General features: G+C 47.4%; 1 protein-coding gene and 1 non-coding gene across 2 annotated transcripts in view; both read left to right on the top strand.

The window, feature by feature from the left end:
- SND1 (staphylococcal nuclease and tudor domain containing 1) overlaps positions 1-26,260 on the top strand; it is a 431,795-nt gene that overhangs the window by 379,924 nt on the left and 25,611 nt on the right. The window lies entirely within an intron of this gene.
- On the top strand, positions 14,774-14,978 carry LOC119065656 (small nucleolar RNA U3). The gene has a single exon (XR_005085633.2). It is a non-coding gene; the product is annotated as a small nucleolar RNA U3 (small nucleolar RNA).

Raw genomic sequence — 26,260 nt, 5'->3', positions numbered from 1 at the left:
ACTTGACAATGGCCTAGTGGTCAAGCTTGTTCCTCCAGGGTGCTCTGTTCTGAGGATATTCAGGCTGCCTCCACAGCCACAGTGCCTTAGGCCTCTGGAAGGTGGGCGACATGCAGATATTCTTTTTGTGTGGCTGTGGACACCTTTTAGCGTGGCTTCCTTTTTGGCTTTGGGCACCATCTTTGTGAAAACTTGATGTCTTTTCTTGGTAATTTTTTTACTCTTTCTTTGCATGGCCTTTATATCCCAAAGAGTTTGGAACATCTAAGCATTTACCAGTAATACTAGTAGAAGTACCTTTTGGCATTGCTATAAAATTTGCCTCAAGTGTTCAGAAATGTTGAGCTTCGTGCTCACTAGAGGTTAAGAAAGACCTCAAGATCAGAGCCCAGCAGGTATAGTCAAGAGTAAGAATGTCTTTTCAAGTATTTCCAACATATATCTGTTCTTTATTTGTGGGTCCATGCCTGCAGTTATACACACATATGTATAGTATATGTATAAATTTATTCAGGCTCTGCCCTTCAGTACATAACAGGCATGACAAGACAAAAAAAATGGCCAAAACAGAACAGATCAGAGCTCCAGAAATAATACAACTAAGCAACTAAGAGATAGCCAACTTATCAGATGCACAGTTAAAAGCACTGGTGATCAGGATGCACAGAACTGGTTGAATTTGGTCGCAAATTAGATGAACAAATGAAGGCTATGCTAAGTGAAATGAAGGAAAATGCACAGGGAACCAATAGTGATGGGAAGAAAACTGGGACTCAAATCAAAGGAGTGGACCAGAAGGGAGAAAAAAATGACCAAACAGAAAAGAATGAAGAAACAAGAATTCAAAAAAATGAGGAGAGGTTTAGGAACCTCCAGGATGTCTTTAAACATTCCAACATCCGAATTATAGGGGTACTAGAAGGGGAAGAGGAACAGCAACAAGTGGAAAACTTATCTGAACAAATAATAAAGGAGAACTTCACCAATCTGGCAAAGGAAATAGACTTCCAGGGAGTCCAGGAAGCTCAGAGAGTCCCAAAGAAGTTGGGCCCAAGAAGGAACACACCAAGGCACATCATAATTATATTAGCCAAGATTAAAATGAAGGAGAGAATCCTAGAAGCAGCAAGAGATAAGGGGACAGTCACCTACAAAGGAATTCCCATCAGACTGTCAGCTGATTTCTCAAAAGAGACCTTACAGGCAAGAAGGGGCTGGAAAGAAGTACTCCAAGTCATGAAATCTAAAGACCTACATCCAAGATTGCTCTATCCAGCAAAGCTTTCATTTAGAATGGAAGGACAGATAAAGTGCTTCTCAGATGAGGTGAAGTTCAAGGAGTTCATCCTCACCAAGCCCTTATTATATGAAATGCTAAAGGGACTTACCTAAGAAAAAGAAGATAAAAAATATGAACAGCGAAAGGATAGCAAACTCACAGTTATTAACAACCACATCTAAAACAAAAGCAAACTAAGAGGACAGCTAGATCAGGAGCAGAACCATAGAAATGGAGATCACTTGGAGGGATAGCAAAGGGAAGTGGGAGGAGGAGAAGGGGGGAGAAGGTACAGAAAATAAGTAGGATAGACGGTAGGTAGAAAATAGATAGGGGGGAGGGCAAGATTAGTATGGGAAATGTAAAAACTAAAGAACTCGAGACACGTGGACATGAACTAAAGGGGGGAATGTGGGTGGGAGAGGGTGTGAAGGGTGGAGGGGAATGAAGAGGGGGGAAATAAATAAATAAATAAATGTATTCATATTTTGGTTGAGGGAAGCCCAAGTATTTTTTCCCCTGAATTCTAAAAAATGTTACATAAGGTGGGTGGGTGAAGGAAGAGAGAGAGAATGCCAGTGGGCGACATACCGTGGTGGGGCTCATGAGAGTACTCTGGAATCAGAAATACGGGTTCAAATCCTGGTTCTGCCTGTTGCATACTGTGTATGTTAGTTACTTTAAGCATCAGATTTGTGTGTAAAGTGGTATTAATTGTACTTATTTTGTGGTATTATTGGACTGGAAGTAAGGAAAATTAGCCAGTCTTAACAAGTAATAATAGTGGTAGCAGCTATTCCTTTCTAACATGGAAACTAGTATAGAAAGGAAATATTTTATCCAAATTATTGGCTAAAATTATCCAATTTTCTCAATTATTGAGAGAATTCATTTTTTCATTACTGTTATTTTTTTCTGGACTTATCTGGTCTTAATATTGTACCTAATTGCACCTAATATTGCAATTTATTGCACCTTAAATTGCACCTAAGACTTTGCAATTTTTCATTCAAGATATAAGGGGGGGTGTTGTTTTTAACAGTTAATTTTAAGATAATTTTAGACTTACAGGTCAAAAAATAGTTCCCATGTACCTTTCACCCAACTTCGCATATTAACATCTTACATAACCACAGAACATTTATTAAAAACTAAAAAATTAACCAATTGAAGGCATGGATTTTTTATTCTTGCCCTCTACAGTCTATTCTCCACAGCCACCAAAGTGATCTTTGTTATGTTGTATCAGATAATGCTACTCATTTGTTTAAAATACTCCATTGTCTTCCCTTCATAATTCAAGTAACAATAAAATCGCTTACCATGGACCATAGGCCCTAAGCCATCATGCCTTTCTTTCTTGTACCTGTGCCCTCACGTTTCATCACCTTCCTCCTCATTTCCTGCACTTCAAGTACACTGCTCTTCTTTCTTCTCTTGGAACACTTTTAAGCTGGTTCACCCCATTAGGGCCTTTGCTCTCTCCTCTACCTGGAGTATTCTTCCCCCACATCTCCAGGTAGTTTGGCTCTTTCTTGAGCAGGTCCAGAGAGACTTTTTTGATTACCCCATCTAAAATGGCGCCACTGGTCACAGTCACATCACCCAGCTTTATTTCCTTGTTTTACTTACCTGCCGTCTGTGTTCATGTATTGCACACCCCCATGAAAGCAGAGGCCCTTCCCATCTGTGTCCGATACCTAGACTGTAGTAGTGAACTAAGTATTTCAGAGGAATGGGGGCAGTTGTTTGGCCCATGTGAGTGAGAACTCAGTCCTCCCTTGTTGGTATATCAATGGCCCTAGCCCTACTCTCTAAATCTGTAAAGATAGGTTAAAAATGACTGGCTTTTTTTTTTTAACACAGGAAAATTAAGGAGTTTCTCTAGTCCTAAGTTTTTAGAATCCCTAGCCCCTTGCCGGCAGATTTGTGAGGGAGTTTTATGGAGGTGTCATAGAGGCTCACAGGTTCTTAGCAGTTGTGGGTATGTGAGGACAGGTGCTCGTGTATGCATATGCCTTCATTTGCAAAATCGCAAACGTGCATGTTCTCCCGAGGGAGTGGGGGCTGTTGAGCCTGAAATAGGGAACACCAGGACAGTAAGATCAAATGCTCTGAAGTGGCTGTGCCAACGCTTTTTGCTAATTAAAGAATGTTAGGACAGTCACCACTAGCAGCAGTAAAGGGTGCCCCATTACCTGGCTTTGTGGAGAGCTGAGTAAATTTAAAGGCGGCTATAAATATCCCACTGAGTGCCTGAGGTCCAGCTGGGCAATGAGAGGAGCCCAGAGCTTCTGTCCTGGGTCCTCATCTCTATTTTGCATGATGAAAGAACAAACAACTCCATCAACAAATTTTTAATTTAACGCATTCAGGGTCAGCCAAAGCAAACAGCTGTGTGGAAAGTCCTCCTGGGGGTCCAGGCCACCTGGGTCCTTTTCCAGCTTCGTCATTGACTTTCCCTTTTGTCCTGAGTGAAGATGTTTCCTCAAGCTACGACTCCACTTTCTTCAACCATAAGTGTGTCACAGATATTTTTCTTTTAGGTCACATGGTTTAGGGGCTGTTCTGGCAATATTCTAGGGCCCCTTACTGAGCAACTCATTGCTTCAGAGAAAAACTTACAGTTTGAAAAGTGTGAACAAGATGGGAGCATACTTTTTATACTTACCCTGGCGAGTTTCTGACTGAATTTATGACACACATTCATCTTGGAACTCTCTCCATGGTTTTAATCTGTTCGGCGTGTCTGGAAGCCCGTTGTGCCCTTTTCTGCAGTTTCTTCTTGCATCTCCTTCGTGGCCTCCGAGCCATTCTGATCCCCGTGCTTTGCAGAGTGGGGCCACGCTGTCACTGCCCACGCCGCCGGCTTCCACAGTGGCTAGAGTTGTCGCAGGGCCATCACTCAGTACTGGCCTAGGAATATGGATTCATCTGTCTCATCCAAGGCATTTCGCAGAGAGGATTGGAGGAGCCAAAACAGAAACGTGGGCTCGAATTTTGGCTCTTAATTGCATCCTCACCCCACCCCATCCTTGAGCAAAACTACAGGCTCTTTACCCCTAGCAGAGGAGGGGAGTGCGGCGTTGGGAGCACCAGGAGGCCAGCCGGAGCGCCACCAGCTTCCCTGTGAGTCATCTAACGACCAGTGGCTGGGTTGGCCTGCACCCAGGTTCCCGGAGGCTGCTTTCCTTTTTCACTATGACCTGGGCTTCTTCAGGACTTGGATCTACTCGGCCTCCAGCCTGCTCTTGCTCTGTGTTTTTTGTTTTATTTTGTTTTGTGTCCTTACCTGAGGACACGCTGACTGACTTCAGAGAGGGGGGAAAGGAGAGAGAGAGTGAAGGAGAGAAACATCAATGTAAGGAACACCGAATGGCCCTCTGTATCCGCCCCAACCGGGACCGGAACCCGCCAACTTTCAGTCTGCCGGACATCGTCCCCACCAGCTGAGCCACACGGACCAGGGCCTGCTCCATGTTTTCAGATGCAACTTACTGTATCAGAGTAGAATGAGAATTCCCCAGTTTCTTAGTTGGCCTGTTCACATTCATAGTCTCTCTTTCACTTACTGTCTCTCTCGCACACAGTTCTGGTTTTGTCCACAACTGAGACGTAAATCCGTTTGTTTTTACACAAGGATAACATGACTACTCTGAACCTCATTCTCCCTTACCCCAGACCACCACCCTCTGTCCATGAATTCCCCTCAGTTTTTCCTCCCTGTCAGCTAGGAATGCTAAGCAATGTGTTCTCAGAAACCTGTTGGTCTACTTTAAACTATTTCTCTGAGGGACGCCAGACTGACATCACTCTGCTCCTGATGAGGGGTGCTAAGGTCCCAGCTTTTGTGGGCTACCAGCTGTGAAATGGGAGTCTCCCACCATGATGCCTGGATACTGGCAGCTGAGCCAGAGGGGCCCTCGTTCTGTATCACCTTCTTGGTGACAGGGCCAGTTTGTATGACAGCCAGGAGACTGCTGGATTTGTATGCAGTGCACAAGCCCTGGAAAAAAAGTCCGAGGAGCCCTGCCAGCCAATAACTCTGAAAGGGTTCTTTGTGTAAGTGAGCAGTCTGTGGGCTGGACAAGGGCTGTCCCCTTAGCCCCTCTCCCCCAACGACTGGCCTCTCTGGCCCAGCAACTTGGTGGTGTTTTGGAGCTGGCACTGAGCCCGTGGGGATCCCCACCCAGGAAGAGACCATCTCGGGATCCCAGGCACACAAAGCAACTTAGGCTCCATCCTTCCTGCCCGGGCTTCTGGCAGTCTGCCTCCAAATACCAGTCCCTGGGGTCTGTTCACAAAAGGCGTGTGTATGCATGTGAGACAGTAAGTGAGAAAGGGAGATATGAATATGAAAAGACCAACCGACCAGCGAATTGGGGACGTTCTCATTCTCTCCAGTGGAGACCTCAGAGAGAAGGTGTAACCCCCGTTTAACACCCTGCTGGACGGGTCTCTTCCAGCCAGCAGGGCTCTCTGTTCACCCGAGCCTTTTCAATTTCCTAACCGGTGAAAGCTGTCTTTTGCTCCTATTGTCTGAAGAGGGACAGAAATGTGACTCTCTGGTCCCATACCTCAGGGAGCTGCAGCATAAAATTCTTTTATCAGATTGAAGCCAGGAGGGGCTCCCACACTGATAGCAGGTCAGGACCACCTCTGGCCCTCAACTCTGCTCCATTTTCAGCGCTGCCTAAGGAGTTGGCTCCCTGCCAGCTCGTGTTGGCGTCTGTCTCCTTAAGAATGTTGTTATTAATGGGTTTTCTAAACACACAACTTGGACTCTCTTAAGTGAACAAAACCATTCTCACTAAATATTATTTTCTGGGAAGGAGAAGAATTAAGTAGGTGTTGAAGAATTTTCCAAAGCCTTATATGTGAGCCCAGAGGACAGTGGCACTGTCAGGAGAGGAGTGACATGGGTCTTAGTCTTTGGCCCTAAACATCATTGCCATGTGAGGATGCACCTCCCTTTTTCTTTTTTAAGAGAGAGAGAGAGGGGAAAGGTGGGAGAAAGGGAGAAAACATCAGTGCGTGAGAGAAATATAGATCAGTTGCCTCTCGCACCCCCAAACCAGGCACCTGGCCCACAACCCAGGCTTGTGCCCTGACTGGGAATCTAACTGGCCTCCTTTTGGTCCATGGGATGACGCCCAACCCTGCCGAGCCACACCAGTCAGAGGTAGGCTGCATCTCTTTGTGAGAGGAGCCAAGAGGTTGACTGGATTTTGTCTCATCGTGTGGCCCGTGTTCTCGAAGGTGACACCGGTTCTCCCTGTCCTCATCTCAGTGCTGCTGGGTTTCCCCTGCCAGCTTCACCTCTGCCAGGATTAAGACCTCCTTTGTCTCTCATTTGCCCTAATTGTTTTTTGAATATATTAATGTCAAACTCTGAGCAAAAATATGTTCAAGATATATAGTTGTCCATATTTAGTCTATCATAAATAATATACCTACACTAAACTTTGCAGTACTTTCTAAAGAGTATTCATTAAATAGGACAATGTAAGCAGACAAATACTTTTTTTCATTTTATTTTAGAAGCCTCTAGGAAGGACTACAGACTTAAGAGAGGCCGTGTCTGGGGCCAGAAGCTAGCAGGGGGGGGTCTCCTGCACTGGCCTGTACTCGGCTTCTCCTAAGGAACATTCGGTTCTCCAAAAGGAACAGAGTCGTTGCCTCACTTGGAGACTTGCCTCCAGATTCAGTGCTATCACATCTGGGTAGTTGGAGGAGGAGAAATCCAAAGGAAATATTTCCCTCTGGCTGAAGAAACGTATTTCTCAAGTCCGCCTCCCATGTCCAGTGCCCACCTGCTACACTTGGGTGGTTTGCAGATCCTTCACCTCTCAACTGAATACAGTCACGGAGCTTTGCCGCCCTGGTGTGTGGCTCAGAGAGATGTGCTCATCACATCCACAAGGGGGGACAGGCAGGCTCATGGACAGAAGGTCTAGGAATTTTTGGCATGTGCCCTGTGCGTGTGCAACATGCTTATTTTTTAAATTCTCCCTTCCTTGCTCTCACCTGACTGAAATCATTCACTGTTTGTTCCCCAAAGCGGATCATAAAAGGGATGTTTAGAATAAAGGAAGAGGCTTGTCTTCTCCTTCTCCTCCCTTCCCTACCTTTATTCCTCCTCTCACTCTTACCCCCAAAACATTATAATTTAAATAACCTTTGAGAAGGGGTTCAAAATGGCTTTGCTTTCATCCTCAGAGGCATAAATAACATTTTCCTATCCAGTCGTTTCTTATTCCACGTAGTTCCTGTGGAGTACAAGGAATGTCTCTCTTTCTGTACTGGTGGGTCTCATGTAGGCATTGTGTACATTTATCTTTTTGCCCTGCTAATGCCATTTGAATTTCTGAAATCTTTCTTTTGCAAATCTACTTGTGTCCTGGGTTTAGTTTCCGATTACAGGATTAGCAGAGATTATAATTATAGGGTCTGTCTGATATCTCCTTGAAGCCTTCTGTCAGGTTTATGCCTGTGAGTTGAGAAATTTGTATGTCGATAGAATGGAAACTAGCAGTAGATGTGGGCCGAGGGCCGGGGGGAATGCATCAGAATTGGAGTGGTATTAGCCCTGACAGATCAGAGTCAGTTAAAACCAGGAAACCTAGATTTTCTGTCTGCCTCTGGACTTCACAACCCTGTTGGATCACTAGGGCCCTCTTTTCTCAGTCAACTTTTCACCAACTCTGCCTCTTCTTTCTCTCCACCCATGACTGCATTCCAAATCGGACTCTAAACTGAAGCCCTGGGTGGTCTTCTTGCCTAAGAGCTGTCCTTTCGTCAGCAGTGCCTATGACGTCCATCGTGTCAGTCCTCATCAGACAGCTCTCCTGTTCTGCACTAAGAAGCCCAAGAGGCTGAAAAGGGGGCAGAGATGGGCTTGGGACACAGAGCCACCCTTGTTATTCAGAAATATTAGAGGATCCAGGTACCTAGTTTTGTTGTAGAGGCTAAAAAAGACATACATAACTATGGAAAAGACTCCTGGGTCACGTTAGGCTAGATAGGTGTTTCAGGCTACAAGTTAACATCCAAGCAGGAGATTTATCATCTCACATAAAAAGTCCCTAAGTTGCCCTGCCTTGTGTGGCTCAGTTGGTTGGGCATTGTCCCGACGTAAAGCAAAGTCACCAGTTCGATTCCCACTCAGGGTACACGGCTGGGTTATGGGCCTGGTCCCCAGTTGGGGCTTGTATGGGAGGCAGCTAATCGATGTTTCTCTCTCACATCCATGTTTCTCTCCCTCTTTTTCTCTTTTTTTCTCCCTGCCTTTCCCCTCTCTCTAAATAAATCAAAACTTTTTTTAAGTTCCAAAGTAGGGCAGCTCCAGTGCAGGTTTCACTAAAATGTGGCCCCAAGGTCAGCAGGAGACACCGCTGTTCTTCCGTCTTTTCTGTTCTGACATTCTCTCAGCATACTCATACTCAGAAGTGTCTCTCTTGACTGCAGAGTGGTTGCCATAGCTCCAGGCATTGCTGCTCACACACCAGTCTCCAAAGGCAGGGAGAAGTAAAGTTTCTTGTTCAAAAAAAAAATCGTTTTCCACATGCCTCTCACCTGACTTCCTCTTACATCTTTTTTTTTTTTAAGATTTTATTTATTTATCTTTAGAGGGGAAGGGAAGGAGAGAGAGAGAGAAATATCAATGTACGGTTGCCTCTCATGAGTCCCCTGCTGGGAACTGGCCTGCAACCCAGGCATGTGCCCTGACTGGGAATCGAACCGCAATCATGTGGTTCGCAGGCCCACGCTCAATCCACTGAGCTACACCAGTCAGGGCTGACTTCCTCTTACATCTTATTATGCAGATTTGGAAGACACTCCTAAACCTTTATATGGGACTAGGAAGGAGATTGGCTGATCACGGGGATTCACAGGGTCCTTGAATTTGGATGCAGAAAAAATTTATTTTTATTACCCTGTAACTCAAATTTAGCATTTTCTTTGAATATGAATGTAAGCCACAAATCATAGTTAAGCTCGTATATCTATGACTTTATCACCAAGGAAAATCACAGATGTTGTCATATTACCTCATAGAAGTTGTAGGAAATCCAAAATACTGTTTACTTTTATCACTGCTTTGAAATTATAGTTTTTAGACCAGTGCTAGATCTTGGTGTTTAGCATGTTGAGGCACATGTATTTATTGTATCCTGATTTGGGTGGGTTTTTTAAATATTTTAATAACTTTCAGTGTAAGTGGTTTCTTTTGTTGTCTTATGTATTTTAATTTATATACTCAAAAGCACACAATATATCCAAATATTGAATCATGTTTTATACCTGAAACTAATATTTTGTGTCATTTATGCCTCAATAAAAATTAGGTATTATTCCGTGAAAGGGGGCCCCGTATTTCCCTCACTTTCTGGAGAGGTCATGGCACTAAAAGGAACTCACACCAGTCAGATTTTTCCTGAGGTACATGTGAATGTCACAAGGCAATATGATGGAGACCTGCCAGCAGGGAGAAGGGGAAATAATGGCTGTTGAGTAGGCAACAATGGGCCTTTCTCTAGTTAAGTGCACATAGGCTCAGGCAGCCAGACTGCCACCACGTGGTTCCTTCCCTGCTGTTGTCCGGCCCGTTTAATGTGGCGCGCTGTCCCCCAGACTTCAGGTATTCTTATGCCATCTACGTGCTGCGGCCAGATCCAGGTGCCCCCTATACTGCTACTTCCTTAATATTTTTCTTTACTCTCTAATTAACTATTTTATCTTCTGAAATTAATTATTTTAAAGGAAACTTTAAAAAATGGAAATGTACCATTTACCACAAATAAAAGGAAACCTTAAAAATAAGTACAGAGGATAGAGAATATTGTTACTGAATTCCGGCTCCATCTTACTTGCCTGCAAGGCTCTGAGCCTGAGGTCTGCCCTTTATGTTGTTGTTAAAGATGTGGTAAAGACAGATTAGCAGTAAGCCTAGACTTTCTCATTAATTTAATCAAAGGAACTGAAAAGAAAATAACTCTGTTTGTGGTTGTCATTCTGTGCTCTGTTATTGACCCAAAGTTCAATCCCTTGGGGGAAGCAGGTTTACAAGAATCTCCTCATCTTACAGACTAGTGACCTCACCTACAAAGGAAATTAGGTTAGTCTGACTTATTTTCCATGAACACGTATCATCTCATAATGATCTCTGGCTTTCTGCCAGCTCCTAAACTATGTTTCAGCAGCCTCTGGGATGTGGTCCAGAAGAGACTAACTTTCTTACCCTGTGGTTCATGGAATTCACTGTCTTTGCTTTTCTTTGTTCTGTTTTCTTCTCCACTTTCTTAAGATCGGACCAGCATTTCCTTCTCTCTGTTCTAACAGCATCTCTTCTGTCCTCTGTGATCCAACAATGCTTGGTTCATTGACATGGCTTATCCAAATGATATTGGTTAATTGCTGTTACTCAATGGGACTTTAAGGGGGAAGGCATCAGTCTAGGAAACCCCATGGCAGAAGAGGTAGCCCCTGTTGGTGCAACCCCAAAACTCAAAAAGAGGCAAAGTAGTGAGCAGAGTCCCTAAAGGTTATAGAACAGGGTACTGAACTAGAGCGTGTGTGGCCCTGGTACCCGCAGGAGCAGAGCATCTTCAGGGTACAGAGCCAAGGATTGGACTTGGGGTGTCTGAGAGCTAGAAGGATGCTCAGAAATGGATGCCATCCCGTGGCTAGAGATGAGAAGACCCCCAAAGGAATTAAGGGGCTTACCTTAAAATTGAACTGGTGTAAAGTAGTAGCAGAGTTAAAATTAGAATCCAGGGGCCTGTCCCCTGCCCTGAGTTACTTTCACTCATTATCTCAACGTCACTCTACAAATACATTTTCTTCCTTCTGCCCACAGTGTTACAATCAGTCTGGGGTCACTCTCCCGCCTTCTGCTCCTACTGTTTTCTTTCCCTTTCCTCACTTATTATCATTTCCCCTTTTCCCTGTTCCTCTTCTTCGTCTCACTCTTCCTCACCAAGGCCCGGCGGGCGCAGCACCAAGGATGAGCCCTCTCTTCTCTTCGGGGCTTCTTTAGGGCTTGTGTTGAAGCTGTAGGAAAGGATGGTCTTTATGCGGATGTCAAATATCTGTGCCCGTGGACCTCCCTCTCGTTCATCTAATGCTGCTGCTTACAGACATCCTTCATGTCAGAGGAGTCAAGAGGGAACCTTGGGAGCATTTGGGGGAAGTACTTCTTCCTTCTCCCCTTTCTTCTGCCTCCTCCCATAAGGAGTCTAGTTGCCAAGTGTGGGTGGAGCTGAGGTCTACATGTCCCTTTTTTCCTGGGCCTTGGGAAACACGAGGCAGAAGTTCAGAGTGGGGGGCATGAGACCACAGCTGCCGTTTCCAGGGCCTGAATTAGAACTGGCAGTGTTTGGGGTTTTTTTTAATTGAAGAAACCTGGTTGAGAAAGACAGGCTGATGCTTGCAAAATTTCTCCTGGAACTGTTAATTGCATGCATGTTTACATGTTGAGTGAGCCTTGCGGGCATGTTTGTATGTGAGTGTGCACTGCCATCCCCCAGCAGGCGTAACGCCTCAGCTGAGATGGTTTTCCTAATGGTTTAAAACGACAAATGTTATTGTCTTGAGTTAAGTGGTTCAATTAGCACTGATTGGAAAGAGTGGGATGAACTGGGGAAACACGCAGGCTGTTTGTTAACAGCCTTGGGGATGGGAGGGTGGGAAAGAAGGTGTTGCCGCTGAAAACAGCTTCTAGGGGTGGCCTGGCCCACTGCATGGCTGTGGGAGAGCTGCCGGGACCAGTTTTTATACAGGGGCGAGAAAGCAATTAGGAGATGGGTACCATCAATCAGTGCAGAGTGTTTGTGTAACCTGCTGCTCCAGAAGATCTTCTGTTCCCACATAAACATCAATCATTCTGCGGTGTGCCACCTTCGGCCCACTCCACTGGCTTAGTACACTTCATGCGCCTCGGGTTGGTAGACAGAGAATGCGCTCTCTGGTTTGTAGTTCCTTCTTGCAACTACTTATATGAGTGTTCGTCTGTCTCTACTGGAGAGCATGTCCTTTGGGGAAGGTTAACAGGATTACAAAGCCTCTCAGAGCTCCTCCTAAGCAGCCCCAGATATTTTGGCCCTATAGTCATTCTTGTGTAGATGTGGGGCCAGAACCTCTACCCAAGAGTCTGCCCCTCCCCAGTCTTTGCTCTTCACCCCCTTTTTGGTTACCCTCACAGGAACAAAACGTTTTCAGCATCATTTCAATGCCCGGATTTTTTCATTCTTCCCTTTCTATACAGGTCTGAGTTTCATAATACTATAGAGGGCTCAGTGATTGATCTGTCTCTCTGCCAAGTCCCCTACAAAGTTTCTTTTTTATTCTGTATAAAAGAAACTAGGCCTGTGCTTTTTGCTTCCAGCCCTCTTTCTTCCTGGCCGCTTCTCTCACGTTGCTATTCCTCCTAACTTTCCCTGCTCCTCCAAGACAAGCAGTTTGCTCTTCAGGTGCAGTCCTGACACAGGGCCCACCAGCTGCGTCCTCCTTCCCTTTAACTCCACCGTGGTTGTAACCACCCATCACCTCTAGACTTCTGTTGGGACTTGAGGGGCCTTGAGTCTTAATGACCTGTAGCGGAGGAGGATGGTGTGATGCTTAGCAGTGTGGACTTAGGAATCAGAGACCTGCTTCTGAATTCTGGTCCTGTCACTGGCTGCATGACCTTAAATCTAAGACACTTAACTTTTTAATCTTCAGTTTCCTCATCTGTAAAATGGGGGTGATACTCGCAAGTAGACTTATGGGAGGAAAGTCCCAAGCGAGCCCCAAGTTATAGGAGGGGATAGAATGGTGCAGTCAGGGGAATAGTAGTTCTCTGAAGGTGACGTGAATGTAAAAGAGGTTCTGAGCTGGTGTCTGAGGTTCATCAAGTGAAAACTTCACTGACACCAAGGAAGTGGGATCAATACACACATAGGTCAGGCTCCCCAGAGATCACTGCACTGTGTATCGGAACGAATCGACCTCTGAGGCACCCTGTAACCCCAGCAGACACCCTCAGGTCCCATCTGTATTTCTAAGCTGAACCAGGAGCTGATGTGCATGTACATGTGTGTAAGAGAGAAGTTAACAGAAAGATATTTATCGAGTTTGCCCTTTTCTTTCCCTCCTTCCTCTTTTTGCATATGGAGGGTTATTCTGTTTGAATGCCCCTACAGAGACAAAGAACTTTGGCAAAAAACACCGTTTCCTGGCAATCCTAAGTCCATCTTTATGTCATTTACACACAGATTCAGTGTGACCCAGGGCGTCCTACAAAGTACGATGGGAGTCCACACCTCATCGTTCTTCTAAGCCCTTTCCCCAAAGAACTCAGCCTTACGGCTCTCCTACCAAGGAAAGAAAGCCTCTACGAGTTTGCCCTCACCAAATCGGGCAGCTCAGCTACTGCACCGTAGCAGTGGAGTCACTGCTGCCAAACCATCCGAAAGGAGGACTTACTGCCGTGTAAAAGTCCAGGGGCAGTGGGCCCCAGGCAAATCCCACCAGCCCCTCAGATGCCCAGAGATCTTGCCGTCAGGACACTCTGTGAAAAAAGCTCGCTTCCACTTCAGGTTCCTGGCTGATTTTTTTGGTCCTCCCTCCCTCCATTTTCCCCTGGTCTTTGGGCCCAAATCCCTCTTCCATTTTCTATGAAAAAAGCTCGCTTCCACTTCAGGTTCCTGGCTGATTTTTTTGGTCCTCCCTCCCTCCATTTTCCCCTGGTCTTTGGGCCCAAATCCCTTATCCATTTATCATGTAGCCCGCAAATGCAGTTTATGTCTGTTGCCCAGATCCTTCTCCGCATTCCTACATCTGTCTACTTGCGACCCAGTCGGCCTTCCCCAGAGAGGTTCTGTGATTATTCGAGAGAACCATTGTTCTAAGAAGACAGGCAAAACCGCGGAGATGAGGGGCTTTGGGAGGGGACAGAGGCAGGTCAGCCCTCCTGTGCTGAGGAAGAACATCATTTCCTAGATGTTTCTAAGCTCTTCTCTGCCTTATCTCCATTTTTAACATAGACTCTTCCCTCCGATCCATGCCTGTCCATGTAAAGGGCAGGAGCTTCACTTACCTGAAAGCCTCCAGTCCAGTAAATACGAAAGAGGAGGGGTCTGGGTTTCGACGGTTCTGCCTGGGTGCTCTGCCTCCAGAGCCCCCCACAGTCTCCCACGAGAGGGTTTTCCTTTCCATCAGCATTCACCACATCTTCACACACAGGACATCTTGGAACCACGGTACAGATTTAAGTTTCTGCCCCGGCCGGATCTGTCTGCCTTTCTTAACATTTAGGCAGAGGCCCAGAAGGCACACTTAGCACATTTGAGATGAACAAGACTGTTCTCTTAAAACAGAAAAATCAAGTTTCAGGATATTTTACAAGTACCGAGAAAGATGGGCTGCAACTTAAGATGTGAAATGTAATTTACCAGTTGTAATAAATGCCAAGTCCTGTGTTTAAGTTAAAAAGTTAAAAAAACAGTTACACATAAGACTACTTTCAGGGATCATTTCTATAGTGCTTTACTAGAGAAGTGTCTCTGAACGTGTGGAGCACCCAAAACCACGGAGGAAGCGCGGTGTTCTCTCCCGAGCGTGAGGCTGGCTTTTGGTGTTGTTTTACAGCTGCCAGTAGCCGTTGATGACCCTTCTTCTTTTCCTTTGGAAGAGAAAGAGGGGGAGAACACAGAGTGGCAAAAAAAAAGCAGTTACACAATTACAAGAAGGTGATGTAGCTTGACGGCAGTTCATTTGAAAGTTACCCCAGTTTGTTTACTACAAACTGTACACTAACAACCATGTGAAGTGACTGATAAAAATTACATTAATAAAGAAATAGTATAGACAGAACAAGGTAGTTTATTCTGCTCTGCTTGAGCAACATCTGGGATATTGTGATCAATAGTGAGTGGTGTGTTTGTAGAGAGTCCTTGACAAATGGGAGGAGCACTCCTCAGAAGGGATCGGGGGGTACAGAATGTGGGGGCCAGGTCCAAGTGTAATGGGGACCACGGGATGGAAGGAGAGGACAGAAAACACACGAATGATATGAACGGCCATTACATGCAGGGTGGAGACAGAGAATAAACACTGTTCGTGGGCCCACTTTTGTTAAACCCTGTGTTAGTCGCTCATAAACGAATCTTTTCTCACGTAATCCTCAAAAGCAGCCCTCAGAGCCAACTTTCCCAATGTTACCTACTAGTAAATAAGAAAAAGGGATACGATTTATTCCAAATTGCTCCAGACTACAAAACTTAGACCAGTAGAAAGTACGAGGGGGTGGGTTTTAACTTGAGAGAGGGCTTTCTCACAGTGAAATGGACTCTTGGGTGGAGAGCTCCCTGTTATGGAGAATTTGGAGGGACGCTGATCATCTCCTAGATGTGGAAGGAAGGAGGGCGACCAAGAGGACCTTTAGTTCAGACGGGGTGTTCTGTAATTCCCTCTGTCTTTCCGAGGGCAGCATCAGGCTTTCCGAGGGCTGCTGGAAAGGGGGAGAAGGCTGGAGCTGCCGAGAGCCCTTTCTTCTGCTCGGCTCACAGATTACAGGCCATTTACACTAGTCTTCGTCTGGTGCCCCGACTTGCTTGTCTCGGTGCCTTGAACAAGCTCTCAACCTGGCAGCCTGTCTGTCAAGGTTAGATCTGTCCCGCCTCCCCTTTCTGGCTCCCTTCATTGCCACAGCTTGTCTTCCCACTCAGGAAAGCGTATTTTGAGGAGGCTCTGCACTGTCTCCTCTTCCCTGTCGGTGCAGTGTTCCCAGCAGCAGCCACTGAGGGGGGCGTTGCCATCCTACCTTCCAAGCTGAGTATGTTGACAAGGCCCTGTATGTGTCTGCTTGCTCACGCTGCAGCCTGATCGATGCCTGTCAGGGCTCAGCATCGGAGTGACAGCCACTTGCCAGGCTGTTGACTGAACATAGCTCGTCCGTCAAGAGCAATCAGACGAAATTCATCTCCCGTCCAAAGCTTAGCCCAATTGGGCTCTGTATGGAACGTCATTCTTATATCCCACCCTACTTTTGTGCCTTGAAAATTAGTCCCCCTGGGGTTTTGGTGCTACAGTGATGGGTCCCATGGGACAGAGAATTACGGTCAATAGGACGATATGAAGAGACCAGCACCAACCCCTACCCTTCAGGAACTTCCAGTTTAGAGCATCTGGCTGCTGTATGGGCAGTGCTGGTTTAGTGCAGACAGAATTGACACATAATTTTTTAATTGGTTGCTATAAAATAGCACATAAATCAAAAAGAATTAATTTAAAATTTTGCAATTTTGGTCAGAGTGTGACCAGATTAAATAAGTGTGTTGCAGACAATTGGTGGAGAAGAGTCTCTTTAGAATGTCTCATTAGACAGGTAATTAGAGGGTTTTAAGGCTTTCAAATTGACAAGAACAAATTTTGGCAAAGGTTCTGTGGTTGTAAACCATTAGGGGCTGTGAGAAGCCCTGTCACCCCGTGCCTGGCAGGAAGTCAGCTAGCCATTTCTCTTTCCTCTCCCGAAGGCCTCTTTTACCCCGTACAAGCCTGCACCAGAATCTTCAGGAAGACCTTCTCTAACCCTCAGCCACTGCAGCTCTTCCATCTCCCAAGGTAGCTGACTCTTAAGTAAAGAGCTCTACTCTGTTGCCTACCTCAAGTTGTGCCAGGTAGTTCTGTCCCCTTTGCCTGCCCTTCCGTCAGGGATCTGAGTGACTTACTGGTGTCAAAAATGTTGCAGGGGGCCAGTCGCTTTGGAAGGTAGTATTTTTTTCTCCCACTAGCTAGAAGACTGGAACACAAAGTTGATCAAAAGACAGAAGTGGATGTCTGGATGGTAGGGGAAGGAGGTCAGCCCAAGAGCAAGAGTGTAGAACAAAGCAAGCTGAGGAAAATGAGGTCGGGGGAGGGGGCAGTACAAAACTAGCAGGCAGAGGACGGAGATCCTAGGTGAACTGAGAGACTAGGGAGAAGCCAGAGTTTAGGACTGGCTCGCTCTTTTGCTGGTCCTCAGCCTTTCAAACGTGGGAAGGATTCTGTGGTTCAGCCCTCCCCCGCTTGGGCCTCCTGGCCCCAGGCTGCCCTATATCAGCAAGCTGAGCTCTTCCCCAACCCCGGCCTGTGGACTACAGCAGTCACAACTTTGTGGCCCACACACAGGGGCTGTTCTGCAATAAAAGAAAGTAAACCAAGGTAAAGGGAATGACTGGTGCAGGGGGCAGGACCCTGGAGAGCTGCACCTGCCACCACCAGTCTTCCCTGCACCACTGGTCACGGTTAAGGCCCTGTCAGTAAGTCCTCTTCAGTCCCCTGGGCCTCCTTTCTGGGGCTGAATGAGGGACCCACATAGTGGTTGGCTGGAGCAGCAACAGCAGCAACAAACGCATGTCTTTGTTCAGTGTTCCGTAGACCAGAGGCCTCAGGGCCTTCTCCATGGCCCTCTAGGGACAGGGAATAGAGAGTGGTTGTGTGTCCTGAGACAGACTGGGGTTGAGAGGACGCGCAAGTTCTGCCCCAGGCTGCCTCAGAGCCCAGCCTTTATAATACAATCTCCGCTGTCCTACACCTGGGGTAAGTGCCTCGTAACACAGAGCTGGCTGGGTGAGGTAGAGTCATGGACCCATTGGTGTCCTAAGAGAAGTGGGGAGAGGCACAAGCATCTGGCTGACTGTTCTCCTGAAGCCCCCACCTCACACATACGCTTTTCTGCACAGTGTATTTATACCTTGCATGGAGGTGGGCGTTAGCCATGGTTCAAAGTCACCAATAATTTTCATCTTGTCATGCAGCATGTCTGGCCCTTTGATCAAAGAGCTTTTAAATTTCTCCTCCTTGGTCTTCTTTCTTCACATCCTCCCCCTGGTTCCTCCATCCCTGACCTGACCCAGACTCATGGATGAGCCTCAGCTTTCCTCACACACACCAGGCACTAAATCTTTCCTGCCTGCCTCGAGACCTTCCATCATTTCCCAGGCTCACCTCTGCCGTGAATGCTTAATTTAAAACCTCCGCCGCCGCTCCGCAGTTTGTAATTCTGAGGCTCATTTCAAAAGAGGAAACGAGCCGATGAATGTGGTCAGAAAAGTGAGCAGAAAACCACACACACAGTATCTGTGATGTGGGGAAAGGCTTTCTTAACTATTTAGTTTAATAAGATAAATATCAGCAGTGTTGAGTTATTCTAATAGGATGGCTAGCTGCCTGATCTGTGGCCTGCAGGATGGTTAGGAGTTTTCAATATCCTGATAACTCACAGTGGTGAATTCTCTGGGCTTTTCAACAATAAACTCAGTTTTCAGCTGGGGAAGCCAGAAGGATTTTGTTTTGGTGAGAGGATTAAAAAGGCAGATTGCCATGGCCAGGTGGCTTAGGTGATTGGAGCATCACCCCATACACCAAAAGGTTGCGGGTTCAGTCCCTGGTCAGGGCACATACAGGAGGCAACCCATCGATGTTTCTCTTTCTCTCCCCCCTTCCCCCTCCCCCTTTGCTCTCTCTAAAATCAGTAAACATATCCTCGGGTGAGGATTTTTTTTATTTTTTAATATAAAAAGGCAGATCCACAAGGGGAGTTGGGAGGAAGGAAGGTAGGCCATGTTCTCTCCCGTCTCTACAGCCTGTGGGCCACTCCCTTCCACCTCGTGGGAACTGTCCATTTTCCTGGTTCTTGTCACCTCGGTGCACCCATGATGTGCCCCCTGTAGCTTCAGAGGTATGAACATCAGAGATTAGAGCCCGCGTTTGCTGTAGCGTTCCTCTGCAGAGCCTGGAGCAGCATGGACAGAATGAAATAGGAGTGATGAAATCTGGCCTCGTGGCAAGGAGGTGCCCCGAGCCTGACCACGCTCAAGAGAAGGGGTTGCAGCTGGTGGCTCTCCCAGGCAGGCAAAGAGGTGACGAGTTCCCGGGGCTGGGCTCATGCTGAGCAGCCAGCAGAGAATAGATGCAATGAGTCCCAGAGGGTAATGAGGCCAGAACACTGCTAACTGGAGTGCTCAGCGTGGGATCATTGGGGAAACCAGCTCAGGCAAATCTGTGCAGAAGGAAATCTCAGCTTTCTTAATGACTTTCTTCCTTTATACTGACACATCACCCCTTGGTCCAAAAGCAGAGCCGCCTGGGCCAGCAGGAAGACGTGTCTCTCCCAGGTCCACTTCCTGGCCTCTCTCAGCATGCCTCCGTGCCCCGCTCCGAGCTCCTATGGGCCTGCTGCCCCCTGGGTCAGAGCTTCAGAGAACTCTTAGACATCTGGGGGTGACTCTCCCAATGTCAAGAGCCAGTATCTGCAAGTAAGCAAGACCGTGTTCAAATTCTGGCTTCTCTACTTACCAAATGACCTTGCTTAAATTCTTTAATCTCTGTTAGCCTCCTTTCCTTATCAATAAAATGAGACTAAAAATAACCACTTCACAAAATGGTTGTGAGGATTAACTAAGGCAATATGCAGTCTGGGAACCTAATTCAGTGTGTGGCACACAGCAGGTACTCAATAAATGTTAATTCCCTTCCCTCTTCCCTGTAATGGGAACCTTCAGATGTAGGGAACCATCTTTTCCTTCAGATGCAGAAGTGAAACTGCAGAGCCTTCTTGCTCCACTGGTCATCCCTGGTCGTCCTTCCGCCCTGCTATGTCTTCCTAGAGATATAAGGCTTAAAGCACGAAGATCTCCCCTTGCAGGGCACGCTGTACTCCGTTACAACTTTAACCTGCATTTTTTGCTGTCCCCCTGGTCTGGGAAGCTGTCTTTGTTAGGGAGGTTCTGGATAGCCACCAGGAAGGCAGGAGGGTGCTGCCCAGAAACAAAAGAGCCTGCCAAGTACCGCCGCTCCCAGCAGCTCAGGATCTTCCTCCTTCAAGCACCTTCCGGTGCTGCCTAGAATCCTGCCGCTTGTGCATAGTCTGTGGGAACTGCGGGGTGGCATCCAGGAAACCAGCAGACAGCCTCATTTGGAGGGCATAACTGAAAGACAGTGGATTGACAAGAACAAGCTGATTCAGGACAGGACATAAACACTAAAATGTGGCATCCTTTGTTATGAACAGGAATCGGGCAAGGCTTCCTGGGAGAAAAAAGTGGTATGGGGTTGCCTGTTACAAACAGCTTCCACACGTTTACATTCTGCACTCCTGGACAGGAACATCCTGAAGGGGTGAGGGATGCCTTAGCCTTCCTCTACTGGTAAACGAAGAGACACGTCTCTGAGTGCGAGTGAGCTCGGCCACCTCTGCGTCTGGCAGAGCGGGAGCTACTGCTTATCTGGCTTTTACAACCATGGTGCAGGATTGTCGCCTCAGGAACCGGCAGGCCTACAGGGAGGGGGCTGGACAGCGCACAGGCCGAGCAGATCATCTAGACCAGGGCAGAGGTCCTTGAAGGGGACTTGGAGGAAATGAAGTTGGTGAGATGGAGGGGCGTAAGCACCACCTCATATACTTTCTCTTTGAGGAGACAGAAGATGCTAAGAATCTCTTCTTGGCCCTTCCTTTTCCTCCCATCCTCCCTGTGGTGTCCCTGTGAGTACCTGCTTGAGAGCGAGAACGTGGCTGGCCTTTCCCTTCTTTCTGTGGCTTCTGCCCTCCCTGCTCTGCATTTTCCTGCCCGCTGGCTCCAGGCAGCAGCTCAGGAGAAGTGGGCAACTGAGAGTACCTCAGAAAAGCATTAAAAGAAATCAAATTGCTTAAATGGTATTTACACTGAGTGGCGGGGTGGGGGCAGGGGTCTCGAAGCTCTTTTCAGAGGGCACAGTGGCAGGCAGTCTGCGGTGAGGGGAGGTCCGCTGACAGCAGTAGTTGCAGCCCAGCTACCCTCTGTCAGAAGGTCCGTGAGCAGGCAGCCAGGCTTAGGCCAGGGTCAGGCTCCCTGTGCCTCCCTTAAAGTCAAAGGGACTTCATTATGACTTCTGGGAAATCTTAGCCAGAGACAGCGAGCATCTTCATTTCCTATCTCCATTTCAGAACAACCTACTTCGGGGGAGCGCTTCCCACGTGGAGCAGAGGGCAGGCGTCAGTGGGTTTCTGCTCATTGCGACCAAATTGGAAGGTAGAGATGGACAAGTAAGGTCACCTGGCCTTGTTTTGGAGACACAGGACAGCTACTGCCTGCCAAGAACAGGGCAGAATCAGCCTTGTCAGACAGTAGGGTTGAGGGGCTACCTGCTAGCTCCTGGAACCTTGTTAAGCTGAATTGCAGTTGGGACATTTGGTTGAAATGGGAATGAGAGAAATTATTGTGATTAATAGGACCCTGGCTGCTGGCAGAGTTGTGTCGACAACCAAGCTGCCGACCCATCCTACAAAATGTCCTTTCTTGACATGAATATTTCTTCCTCTTTTGTCTGTGATCTTATTATTCCAATGGCTTTGAGAACTTGAGGGGCTGGTTACCAGGCCACCAAAGAACATTGGGAGCCCATGCCATGGGCAGTGGGTAAAATAGAGGGAGGGAACCCGGTCCCAGTGCAGTGCAAATGCCCAGGCCGGCCCACTCCCATTGCTCCCCACATTTCTCCGGGCATTAATGCCAGCCCTGCTCAGGGAGTGTAGAGGACTCTGACATATGAGAGCTTCGCTCTGACAGTGCAAGCAGTGTCATACTTTAATTATCATCAGTAATAAGTCAGCAGTGAGGATTTCCAACCTCCACCCACAGAAGAGGGCAGGGAACAGCGTCACCAGCCAGGCCAATCTGGCCTCCGGTGTGCTGAATGTATCTTATCTCAGCTCTACGTGCCCAGACCTTCTAATGGGTGGCCTGAGAAATTACTGCTCCTCCAGGTCATACTGAGCAAAAATCCAGTTTTCCCATTGCAACAGGAGGATGAGCGTACACAGCCCTCAGCCACTGGCACTGGTAGAACTCAAAGACTGTTGTGGGGGCTCTGCATCATCTCAAAGGGTGTTACGTGGTCGTTGCCGTGGTGGCATAGGTTTGCAGAAGCTCGGGAATGTGCATCAGGCCTGAGCAGCGTCCCCTGTCGGGGGGAAGGAAGCTTTTCTCTACTCTCCGAGGTTCTTTCAGCTGGTCTAACAATTAAATCTGCATGAGACAGATGGCATCAACAAGAGAAATAACCACATTTAATTACATAGATATATATATTTGGGAATCCCACATACATGAGAGCGTCAGAGACCCCACACACATGTGGTTCTGAGACAGAAAGTTAAGATGAGGTGTATGTGGCATTTGAGCTAAGGGTGAGGTAAGACACCGCGTGGCTTCTGAGGGGAGAAAGGTCATTCACAAAACAGTAAGAGCAGATGTTCAGTGATTACACGTTTGCCCTGTCCCACAGGCCAGTCGTAAAAATTTATTTCCGGTGATATCTCTTATTATGGGTAAGACCACCCAGTTCAAATTCTTTAAAAGGGGTGGTAAAAGTTTCTTGTGAGCCTGCAGGATCTTGACTGCCTTCATCTCAAAAGAATTCACATGCCAAAGTAGCACATCTTGGGAAGGCTTGTTCTGAGCCCCTGTACCCCCAAATGCCCAAATCTCTCTACTGGCCCCAAGAGTAGCTTCTTATAGGAGTGAGGGGAGAGGATGGGACTCTCTCTGTGGCCTGTTCCAGGATGTAGATTAGCAGGACTGCTGACAGCCTACTACATTGCCTTCGTGTGCACGGAAAATGATGTCCTCTCCAGAGTCAAGCACAGCATGCACAGTGCACGGTTTAGTGAGGATCGCAGGCCCGTGGCAGGCTTCCTGCTTGGCAAGTGAAGGCAGGGTGGAGGTAAGAGAGGGTACGTGTAAGTGCAGGGGTGTGGGTTTAATAAGAGGAGCCCAGGTGTGATGCGGGGCTGATGACGAGGGGTGAGGAGTCCTCCTCCCCCTCTGGTGAGAGTGCTCCTTCATCGTCTTGCTGCCATCGGCTATGCCGTACAGTTGATCTGACATTATTCCGCAGCGATGGGCTATCTGTGTGTTAAAATTGTTTGCTGTTTCTTGTATTTAGTTTAATAATGCATGTAAATCGCCTGGTCCTGTAAAATTTCTGTGTGTTCAGGTTCTTCTCTGTGATGCCTTTTTCTGGCCTGCAACAGGTATTGGTGTCTGTGTCCCTTTTGCCTACAGGCCAGGTGATGATGAAAGAGAAGGAGCTCTTTGTCTCCTTTTCCCTAACATAGGACATTCCTGTCCCATCCTGACAGCTTTTGAGTGGCCCCTGTGGTCATAGCCCAGTTCTGAGAACTGTGAAGTGACTTAGCCAGGCATTGGCTCCCAGTCTATAACCCAGATCACCTCAAACCCAACAGCAATTGCCTTTCCTTAAAGGTTTCTCTGATTTCCTAGAAGGGGCTGAGACCCTTCAGCACCGGTGGGAAACTTACAGTGAGAGTATCTCAGCTCTGTGCTCTGATACTCACTCAGGTGGCTGTGGCCTGACCGGCACATCTAACCCATGAGGAGGATTAAGCACTAGACTGTGGTCTGGGTTCCTGTCCTGTTCTCGGAGCTGTTCCCCTAGCTGTCTCACGTCTGCGTTTGTTCTTTACCGCTTCCTGGCTGAGGGAGGGTGGCCAGGAGGGGGTGGATGTGTCAGAGACCAGAGGGAGACATACACAGCTGCTGCCCGCGCTCGTGCCTGGGTAAGCAGAGGAATCCATCCTCGCGCCGGTTACACTCAGCACAGGCAAAGCCAGCTGCGGAGCAGCCCTTCTACCCAGGATATCCGGGCGCCTCTGAGTCATCAGTGTCGGCGGCACTCACAAAGCTGGCTGCTGACCCTTTGGGTTCCTGTAAGCAAGCCTGCTGCGGCAGGGGCAACTATGGGACAGCCCTGTCACCTTAGAGGCGACACCTGGAAAGAGGTCCTCTGCAGTCACTTTGGTGCCGTGAGATTTCTCAAAACAGTTTTCTGTCCCAGGAACTTTCCTTCTCCACGGTTACTGCCAGTGATCTGGAGAATCTGAGGCCTTTTACCTTTCATCATCTCTTGACTGTCTGCTGTGTGCCGTTAATAGGGTAATAAGTGGCACATAGGTGTTATTACCATTAATAAATGCTCATTACAGTAGTGTAATTAAAAGTGGTATAAACAAAGGCTGTGGAGGAAAGCATTACCGAGGCGGATAATGGAGTGGTGGAGCCACGTCTGTGCAGGATCTAATGGAAGGGTTGGGCAGGGGGTGTAAATAGGAAGAAGCGTTCTTGCTGAAGGAAATGACAGGCACAGAGGCCTGGACAGTGTGTCTGTGTGTGGAGCTGGAGGTGGTTTGGCATAACTAGAGCACAATGATGAGAACCAGACTGGTAGGAATTGAGACCAATAAGAACCCAGTTTTAAGGGGCTTATACTGTACTGTGCCGAGGAATTTGAACTTCAGCAGAGAACAAGGATTTCAGTAAAGGAAAGGTGATCAGATTTGTATTTTTTAGAAAGTAGCCACAACATCATTTACTGAGCTCTTACTGTATACCAGCTTCTTCATAAGTGTGTAATTTGAATCGGTCATATTTTTCTACAGTAAACCCTTTGGGGCAGTTACCATTATTATGCCCATTTGACAAAAAGGAAAACCATAGAGTCAGAGAGATCAGAAACCCGACTCAGGGCAGTAAGTAGTAGAGCAGGATTTGAACTCAGGAGGACTGGCTTTGGGGCCTGTGCTAACACTGCGCTAGACTGACCGCCCGTGGTAAGCCACACTTGGCAGCATTGGGAAGGGGCCTTTAGGAAGAGGCAGGGCTGGTGGCAGGGGTGCCCGTGAGGACACTGTTACCCAAAGCTAAGGCCTGCACTACTCAGGGAGAGGCAGTGAGGATGAGGAAGAGGGGAAGAGGTGAAGAGGCATTTAGGAAGTAGATCGGCGTGACCTGGGGATTGACTGTGAATGTAAAAGAAGTCAAGGACGATTCCAGAGCTTCTCATGCTACCAGTTGGGTTAAGAAATGCAGTTGGAATAGCAGGTTTTATAGTGAAGACAACAGATAGACATGTTATATTTGGAATTTATCTGGTGGAGTTGAATTCTGAAGAGAGGTATGAACTGGAAATAGATGGTTGTGGTGTCATTTAACTCTGAGAGCTGTGAAACTTAAAGTGGCCCCTGGGGAATATCCATATCCAAGGGGTGTGTTGGTGGGAAGGAATTTACAGTTGAAACTAAGAACAGAGAGGAAAAGGGTAAATTGCGAATCACAGAGGCCTAAAAAAGTTTCAGAATAGAAGATGGGTGCTCAGCTTTCGTCAGCTCATTCAAAAGGTCAAAAATAATGAAACCTGAGAAGAAATTATTAAAATGGCAATTAAGAGGTCTTGAGTGACCTTTGAAGTGGTAGTTACATCGGAATAGCAGCAGCAGTGACCATGCGCATTGGACGGAGACATGAGAGGGAGTGGGCAGCACCCTCTAGGCAGAGAAAAGGGTCAGCAGGAGGGGATGCAAGGTCAAAGCAAGGCTTTCTACCATAGGCAAGATACCTGTGGAAGGGGGTAGGTGCCGGTGGTAAAGGGAATTGATGTGCTCCTAACAGAGGTTCTCTGTCTCATGACTGATGGAAATAGGTGCCTGAGGCAGCAGAAGAGGGTGCAACCTAGAGCCAGGTTAGTGGTGGAAGGGAAATTATGGTGCCAGTGTTAAGTGCTCTTTAAAGGCAGACTGTGGTTCTCCATAGAAACCCACAGCCATCCAGGTAAAGAAGCCTGAGAGTCGGAGTCCGCAGAGCAGAGAGCACCTGTCCTCCGAGCAGGCCGTGGCACCAGGGAGAGAAAGGTGGTTGCCAAGAGGAAACCAGCATTCAGACCCGACCCGCTTGGACACTGTTTGGTCTTTCAGACCAGGTCAGAGATATGATAGCCTCGTGCTGTTAACTCCATAGGTCGGTCATACACATTGATTTCTCCTGACCAAAAAAAGGCCAGCCACCCTAGCTCAGTCCCTGTGGGGGACTTACAGTACAGCCTGAAGTTGTCTGGGAGAATGCCGCCGGTTAAGGTAAAGAATGCTGCCGGGAGGCGCCTGATGAAAGCCAGTCCGCACCGCCCTTG

The sequence above is a fragment of the Artibeus jamaicensis genome, unplaced genomic scaffold, assembly GCF_021234435.1.
Source record: "Artibeus jamaicensis isolate MK-2021 breed Jamaican fruit bat unplaced genomic scaffold, CSHL_Jam_final scaffold_3307, whole genome shotgun sequence".
NCBI classification, from domain to species: Eukaryota; Metazoa; Chordata; class Mammalia; order Chiroptera; family Phyllostomidae; genus Artibeus; species Artibeus jamaicensis.
The sequence above is the reverse complement of the archived record's forward strand: the minus strand, read 5'-3'. Positions and strand labels throughout refer to the sequence as shown.